We start from the raw sequence: 7,651 nt of genomic DNA on the forward strand, positions 1-7,651 counted from the left end.
AAAGATCATGTTGAGAGACTTATATGGAAGTAGGAGTAGATCGCATCGATTAGGTGTTGAAGTAGAAAATGAAAGGTTCATTCCCGTTGTGCCTACTTCCCGTTCTGCCTACAGACCCTCCAGCACTTTAAAGAAAATATTTTTAATTATCTTATCTCTAGGCAGAACGGTAATTCCCGTTGTGCCTACTCTTTCGAGACGGGGAATTATGTGCAGGGAGGAATTTTTGTAGGGAATATTTCTTTAGTATTTCTAAAAGCTTCTGTAAAAACAACCACCACCTCTACAAGTTTCATCATACATGGAAAATTGGTTGACTCAGTTGCAAGAATGTTAGACATTGTATGTGAAACAAACATTAAAAAAAAAAAAAAAAAAGATCTAATATCAAGCAATTTCAGAACAAAATTTTATTTGGGTTTCCAGTAGTTTACCTCCAGCATGCTAAGACTTGCAGTACTAAAAAATGCCACAGTTCACATCCCCAAGACATGTCTGGCCAACTATTAAACAAACAACGCAAGAGGATGCATAAGGCGGCCTTTAAAAAGAGTGTTTGTCTCCATCATATCTCTTTCCTCGAATTGATTGATTCAGTTGCCAGTAACCCGTTTGACATTGTATCTGAAACGAACACGAAACAGACTTACTTCGGGCTAATATCAATTCATTTCACAACCGAATTTTAATCGGTTTTCCAGTAGTTTATCTCCAGCATACTAAGGCTTGCAGTACTAAAAAGTGCCACAATTCACATCCTCAAGACATGTTCGGCCATACATTAAACAAACAATGCAAGAGGATGCATAAGGCGGCCCTTTTGAAAAAAAAGAGCCTTTGTCTTTTACATCACTGCTCCTTCTTTGGCATTACCTTAACAGGTAATTTGTCTTCTAACACGATTCTATACTACATGCAATGTTACATATACTTATATTGTCAATGTAAATACTACATATCGTCAATGTTAATACCATATATCGTTAATATAGCCAATATATTTAAAACATCTCACCATCACTGTTCTAAATGCAAACAGTATGCAACTGCATCTGTGTAAGCCACCAAGTCTATTACATGTGATTCCAGACGTGCCTTCAATGATTTTATTTTTTGTTCAATTCGCTTATATTTCAGCTTTGGTTCCTTCGGCTTTTTTCCTACCTCCAACATCAGCATACAAGCTTCATTCTCACTCTGTTCTTGCTGCAACAGCTGTACAAATGTAAAAATATTTGGATGTTCTCTTGTCAGTTTTCTGTTTAATTTAGAGTGCCAGCCCTCTACAACATTATTTGTTCTTCCCTCAACATTATCATATTGGTTCCATATATCTCTGGAAAAGAGAGAAACATTAATTACATAAAACAAATCAAAGCTTGACAATAGACATTCAACAACGATTGGAAGTTGCATGTTAACGTCTGTCGTAGATAACGTTAAGGATAACGTCTGTTGTTTGTTGTTAGTAACACGGTAAATTTATAAGTATTCAGTTTTGTAATCATTACACTAGTATAGAGTTAATTTCAGATCTCTGGTATGAGCAGATTAAAATTTCGTATTGGCATGCAGATCTCAGAAATGATTTTTTATGGAATGAGAATAATAATTACGCTTACCACACTCCATTAAAGACACTATGCACCATTTCATATCCAGACACTTCTGAGCTCACAATTGTAGAACACATAGGCAATACAACAATGACAAACGAAACTAATGGAAAAACATAAAGGACTAAAATACCGAATGAGTAGGCCTATATATGAAATACTATTCACTGCTAACGTAGATTTCGTTTCCCAAACGAAAACCACATATATTTGAAAAAAAAAAAATCAAACGAAAAACAGATAGTGAAATAGCGTAGAAAATAAGGTAACTACTATATCGTACTTACTTTGTGAAAATGGCGTCTGCATCGTCCAGCCATGTTTCGACTAAATAGTCATGAAACTTCTCTGCGTTTTGTACTTCCGGGGCATTTTCCTGGAGATGCAGGAACATGTCACCCACTTGCTCCACTGGCACAAGTGGCAGTGCAGCAGCACGTCTTATCCACTTCCTGACCTCTTTGTCTTCTTCATAAAAAGTGGACAACCCCAATGACTGAACTTTCCTCCATAAACATTGGGTGTAATGGAAGAAACACCCACGAATGGCTGCATCCGGAAAAACACCAGTAACGGCATTGATTACCGCTCTTTCAAAGTCTATAATCACTGTAGTAGGATTAAAGGAAAGACCATTTGCAGAAGCCGCATCTTTAATGAGAAGCAGCATCCTACGATAGTCTTCCTCTTTCTTAGAAGGCAATAAACAAAATAGAAACGGAAAAGTCTGCCCCAAATATGTCCCATGTATGGTGTACAGCTGCTGATATATACGGGGAGCTGCTTTAAAAGTACCATCCATCCAAACTGTCTTTGTGGTTGAAAGCTTCCGTAAATTTCCGGTTGTCCCAAAGACCTGCAGAATATAATATTAATATTTAGCTCCCCTAATATATTGATAATTATTAGTGTATTAGCTAATTAACATATTAACAAACTTATTAAATTCAAACAAAATATATATTTAATATTGAATTTTCAGACATGCTGCAAGCTTGAAGTGTGATGACCAGCATACTTAATTCTAGCTAAAAATTTAAGGATGCATACTTGAATGTTAAAGTTATCTAAAGCTCGTGCCCAGAATATAATACAATTGAAATCCCTTATTTGAATCAGTTAATTGTATTAGTACACCTCTGGCTCCAAAACTAAACTTTGAGGATCCTATTAAGTAAATTCAAACTAGATGATATTAATTAATGTCTGTAAACTTAACACTGCTAACATTAAGTACTTTACGAAAGTTATTGTAATTAAAATTGAATAATAATAAATTCAGTTACCAATAATCGATCAGAATCAACACCATCATCAATTAAGAGAAATTCCTCTCCTGTTAATGTCTGTCTCCACCTGCCCTCTAACCTAATACAATTTCTTGTTGTGGGAAGTTCAGGCCTTTCTGCGCTTCTACAGTTATACAGGGTATGTTTAATTCCCTCAAATGTTGGCAAAGCGGCTGCAACCTCTTCCTGTATCCCTTCCTTTGCAATCACTTCTCTGAAGATAGAAACAAATGAAATAAATAAAAAAAATACATGAATAGTTTCGTTAAAATTTACCTGCAAAATACATTCATCTGACTAGTGCAATAAGCTTGAAGTCAAAACTTGTAAACTGAGATTATTTGTACTGCTAACTTGAACTTGTATCACACGACTAGCGAGATACTAGGCCACTACCTTCAAGAAACTGACTTCAGTTTACCCAGATCAACTATTTGGTGTCTCTTAACGTAATGTTAAAAAACGAAAGAAAAAAGTAGTTAATTTTTAACTAGAAGATAGAACTAACCAATAAAATAACTACTCATTTAAAAAGAAAATTTAGTCTTACCTGTAAACTTTTGGAACTGCATCTACAGGATTCTCGGACACTTTACACTTCATCCTGTCTATTAAGCATCTTGCTTCAATTTTGCTCCTTTCTGTTTCATGAGAGTGTACTCCACTCTTTGATAAAACATCGTCACCCAAAACAACAACTGTCGCTTTGCACCCACGTGTACATTTCCAATATGTCTTTTCTTTACTACGTCTATTAATCCGGTATAAGAACCCTTCGTACGCGAGCACTTTCCCCCCGTATTTCGAACTGACAAATTCTGCCATTCTGTGCTGCTTACTATTCCTATTGATACTTATAAAGTGACAGATTAAAAATTTGAATTGAATTTTATACAGATTACTGTCTCGATCTCAGAACTTTCACTTTTCGAAGCCGTCAGGTGTTCTGAACGCTGATTGGCTACCGGTGAACACAGTAGCCAATCACCTTCAAGAGTACCAAACTGAAACAAAATCTTATAAATCCCTTTCCCTCCCCGATTATCTGACCTTTTGATTTGAGTTGAAACTCTACAAAAACATTCAATTATGATATTTGTATTTTGTATTCCTGCTATTTACATTGACAATATAAATATGAAAATAGAAGTATGTATGATATTATGGCATATAGTATAGAATCACGTATAGAAGACAAATCAGCTGATAAGGTGATGCCGAAAAAGTAATTTTAATGTAGGAGACTAAGACCCTTTCTTAAGGGCCCCCTTATGCATCCTGTTGCATTAGCCCTATTTGTTTAATATATGGCCATCAAACATGTCTTAAGGATGTGAACTGTGGCACATTTTACGTACTATGAGTCGTAGCACGTTGGAGATGAACTACTGGAAAACTGAATAAAATTTTGTTGTGAAATGACTTGATATTAGACCGAAATAAGTTTATTTTCTTGTAACTGAATCAATTAATTTTCCATTTCTCTGTAAGTATTAAAAAAACACATCTCTACTAAAGTAGACGTGAATAACGCTGCTAATAACAAAACTGTACCTAGTCATTTTTTCTGAGGAGAGCAAGTAAGATAACATTTAAAATATATGATGAAATTTAAAGGAATAGTTATTCTTCTTACAGAATCTATTAGAATTACTAAAGAAAAAATCCCTAGAAAAGATCCCTCCCTGCACAGAATTCCCCGTCTCGAAAGAGTAGGCAGAACGGGAAGTAGGCACAACGGGAATTACCGTTCTGCCTACAGATAAGATCATTAAAAATATTTTCTACAAAGTGCTGGAGGGCCTGTAGGCATAACGGGAAGTAGGCACAACGGGAAGACACCAAATGAAATACGGGAGGATGATGAAGAGTTTAATATTCCTTGAAACGAGTGTGAAAACGTAATATTCGAGATTTAGAGTGGAAATTCAACCAGGATAAACAACACATCAATTGAATCCATTACGAATATGGGTAACAAGAGCAGGAAACAGTTGTTCCGACTCTGCAATGAAAGTTATGAAACAGGAGTGTTGTCAAAAGATTTCTTGAAGACGATCATGATACCGTTGACACAGAAATCGAACCGAGAGAGATGTGAGGTCTATAGAACAATTAGTTTTGTATCGTATGCAGTGAAAATTATGATTCTAATACTGAACAGAAGGTTGTATGTAAAAACAAATGAAAACGTTGGGGAGGAACAGATTGAATTTCGGAGAGGTAAAGGCAGATAAGAAGTAATTGACTTATTGGGAAAAAATATAGGAAAAAAGAAATAGGTATATGTTGTGTTTATTGACCTAGAAAAGGCTTTTTGACTGCGTGAATTGGGGATTGTTGTTGGGACTTCTAAAGAAGGTTGGGTTCGAATGGAAAGATCGAAAACTCATAAGAAACGTATATGAACCAACAAGTAAGTGTTGGAATAGGGAAGAAAATGTCAGAGTGAAGTTTTAAATTCAATTTTACAAAGGAAACAGCATATATTTGCTTGTATAGTATAATAAAATTTACACGAAGAAGGACATCATAATTAAAAATTTGAATTTACGTTCATTTCAAAGAAAATCTAATGGTACTTTCGTATGTTGATCAATGTTCTGTGTAGTCTAAAAATTAATACTTACGTTATGATGCTGTGCTACAGATGACTTTCTCACTGTTTTCAATTATTTTCTTCCCGGCGGAAGCACATGTGGTTCGGATTCCACGTAATCAGTAGGTCCCGTCTCATATAGCATCGCTGCTGAAAATCATCTCAACTCAAATCAATTATTTTCTCCGGCAATGATGGAACAGGTAACGAGATTCCTGACTCGTGATCCGGAAGACTCAAAAGCAGTCAGACCACGATTCACCAGAGACGGTGACTCGGACAGATCAATGACTTGGAGTGACCTGGACAGACCCACTACTTCAAGTGACTCGGAGATGACCTAACATTGTCATACACATGTAGATTATGTGTAAGCTTAATTCTAACGAACACGGTTCTCTTCTGTCTCTCGTCTTTCCATTAAATCTACGATTTTCTTTCTCACGTTGTGTATGTGTGTGTATGTGTGTGTCTGTTTCTAGTTTAACTTCCAACGATTATACATCAAGGCTAAAGGCGTGTGATGATGATAATATGAATGAAATGGTGAAATGAAGAAAGTAGGAAGAAACAGGAGAGAACGGACGCATAAGGTGTTTTTCCACCACAAATTTCACAAGGCACGAGCTGGGATCAAAGCAGGGACTCCATACACAAGACGTGAGAGCTCTACCACTCAGCCAGCGTGGTTCCTTTGTGATATCAAAGCATTGCACTGAAAAGTAACTACAAAGTTTATCAGAATATAAACGCATGAGAATCATAGAAAAGATAAACTATCTGTTTTTCTTAACGAAGGATCATCAAAGTTTAATAGGGCAAATTTGTAAAACTTGTTTAGAATATAAAAGATGACGAGGAGCTCAGTGTTTTTGTCAAATCTTTTGCATAGTATATTTGAAAACCATTGTATTATTTTTCAGTATGGGAAGACAAATAAACATGAACGTATATTTGAAATATTCAAGACAGTATCTTGATTGAGATGCCTCACCGGGAATCAAACAAATGAGTTTCCGAGCTCGAGTAGTGGACCTCATTAATCAACTATAAAATTCGGAAATGTTGCAGAACTGATATTTTGGCTGCTTCCTGGTCCCTAAGTCTGTTTGAGTCACCGGGTCACATGGGTCATGACTTTTGTCTGGGCCAGACTGATATGAGAAACTGTCACGACTTTTGTCCGGGTCAGATTGGGTATAAGAAGCTGTCACGACTTTTGTCCGGGTCAGATTGGGTATGAGAAGTTGCTACGACTTTTGTCTGGGTCAGACTGGGTATGAGAAGCTGTTGCGACTTTTATCCATGTCAGACTGGGTATGAGAAGCTGTCACGACTTTTGCCTGGGTCAGACTGGGTATGAGGAGCTGTCACGACTTTTGCCTGAGTCAGACTGGGTATGAGAAGCTGTCACAACTTTTGTCTGGGTCAGACTGGGTATGAGGAACTGTCACGACTTTTGTCTAGACCAAGACCGGATAACCCGAATTAAGGTCATGATTCAAGTGACCCGTTGATCCATGCCGCATTCTATCACTCTCCACCGGGGTGAATGAATAACAATTTAAATCTTGCAGATAAGAAGAAAGAAAAGTAATCGTCTTCCTTATCAATTACGTTGTCCAATATTGGAATTGTTGGAATATTAATGTGGGAGGAAACAGAAGTACTCTGAGAAAATCCACGAACACGATGTTGTCCACCACAAATTGAATCGAACCAGGAACTCTACGCACTAGAGATAAGTGCTTTACCACTGAGGCACCGAGCTCTCTATATTAGATTAGTGATTTAAAGGTTGTTGCATTTATAGAACCAAGTAAGAGTACGTGCCATGGTGATAAAAGCTTGTTAAACAGAAGACAGTTGTACGGAGAAGTTGAACACTCCTCGATGTGTTATTTAGTAGCCGCTTACACTAACTAGTTGTTAATGAATAAGGAAGGTTTATGGCACTGGTTCGATATTATTGATCGTCACAAATTTTACATGCATCCGTAAAATCATTTATTTCTCTCTGTTCATTGACACTGATTCGCAGACCTAATGAACTTCATGTCTCAGTAAATAGACAAATTAGAACTAGTCAAGACAGATGTATATGACGTTTAAGTTCTGAAAACAAATCATAATTTAATATCGGTACC

Source organism: Thermobia domestica, chromosome 1 (genome assembly GCF_964235325.1).
Source record: "Thermobia domestica chromosome 1, izTheDome1.hap1.1, whole genome shotgun sequence".
NCBI lineage: Eukaryota > Metazoa > Arthropoda > Insecta > Zygentoma > Lepismatidae > Thermobia > Thermobia domestica.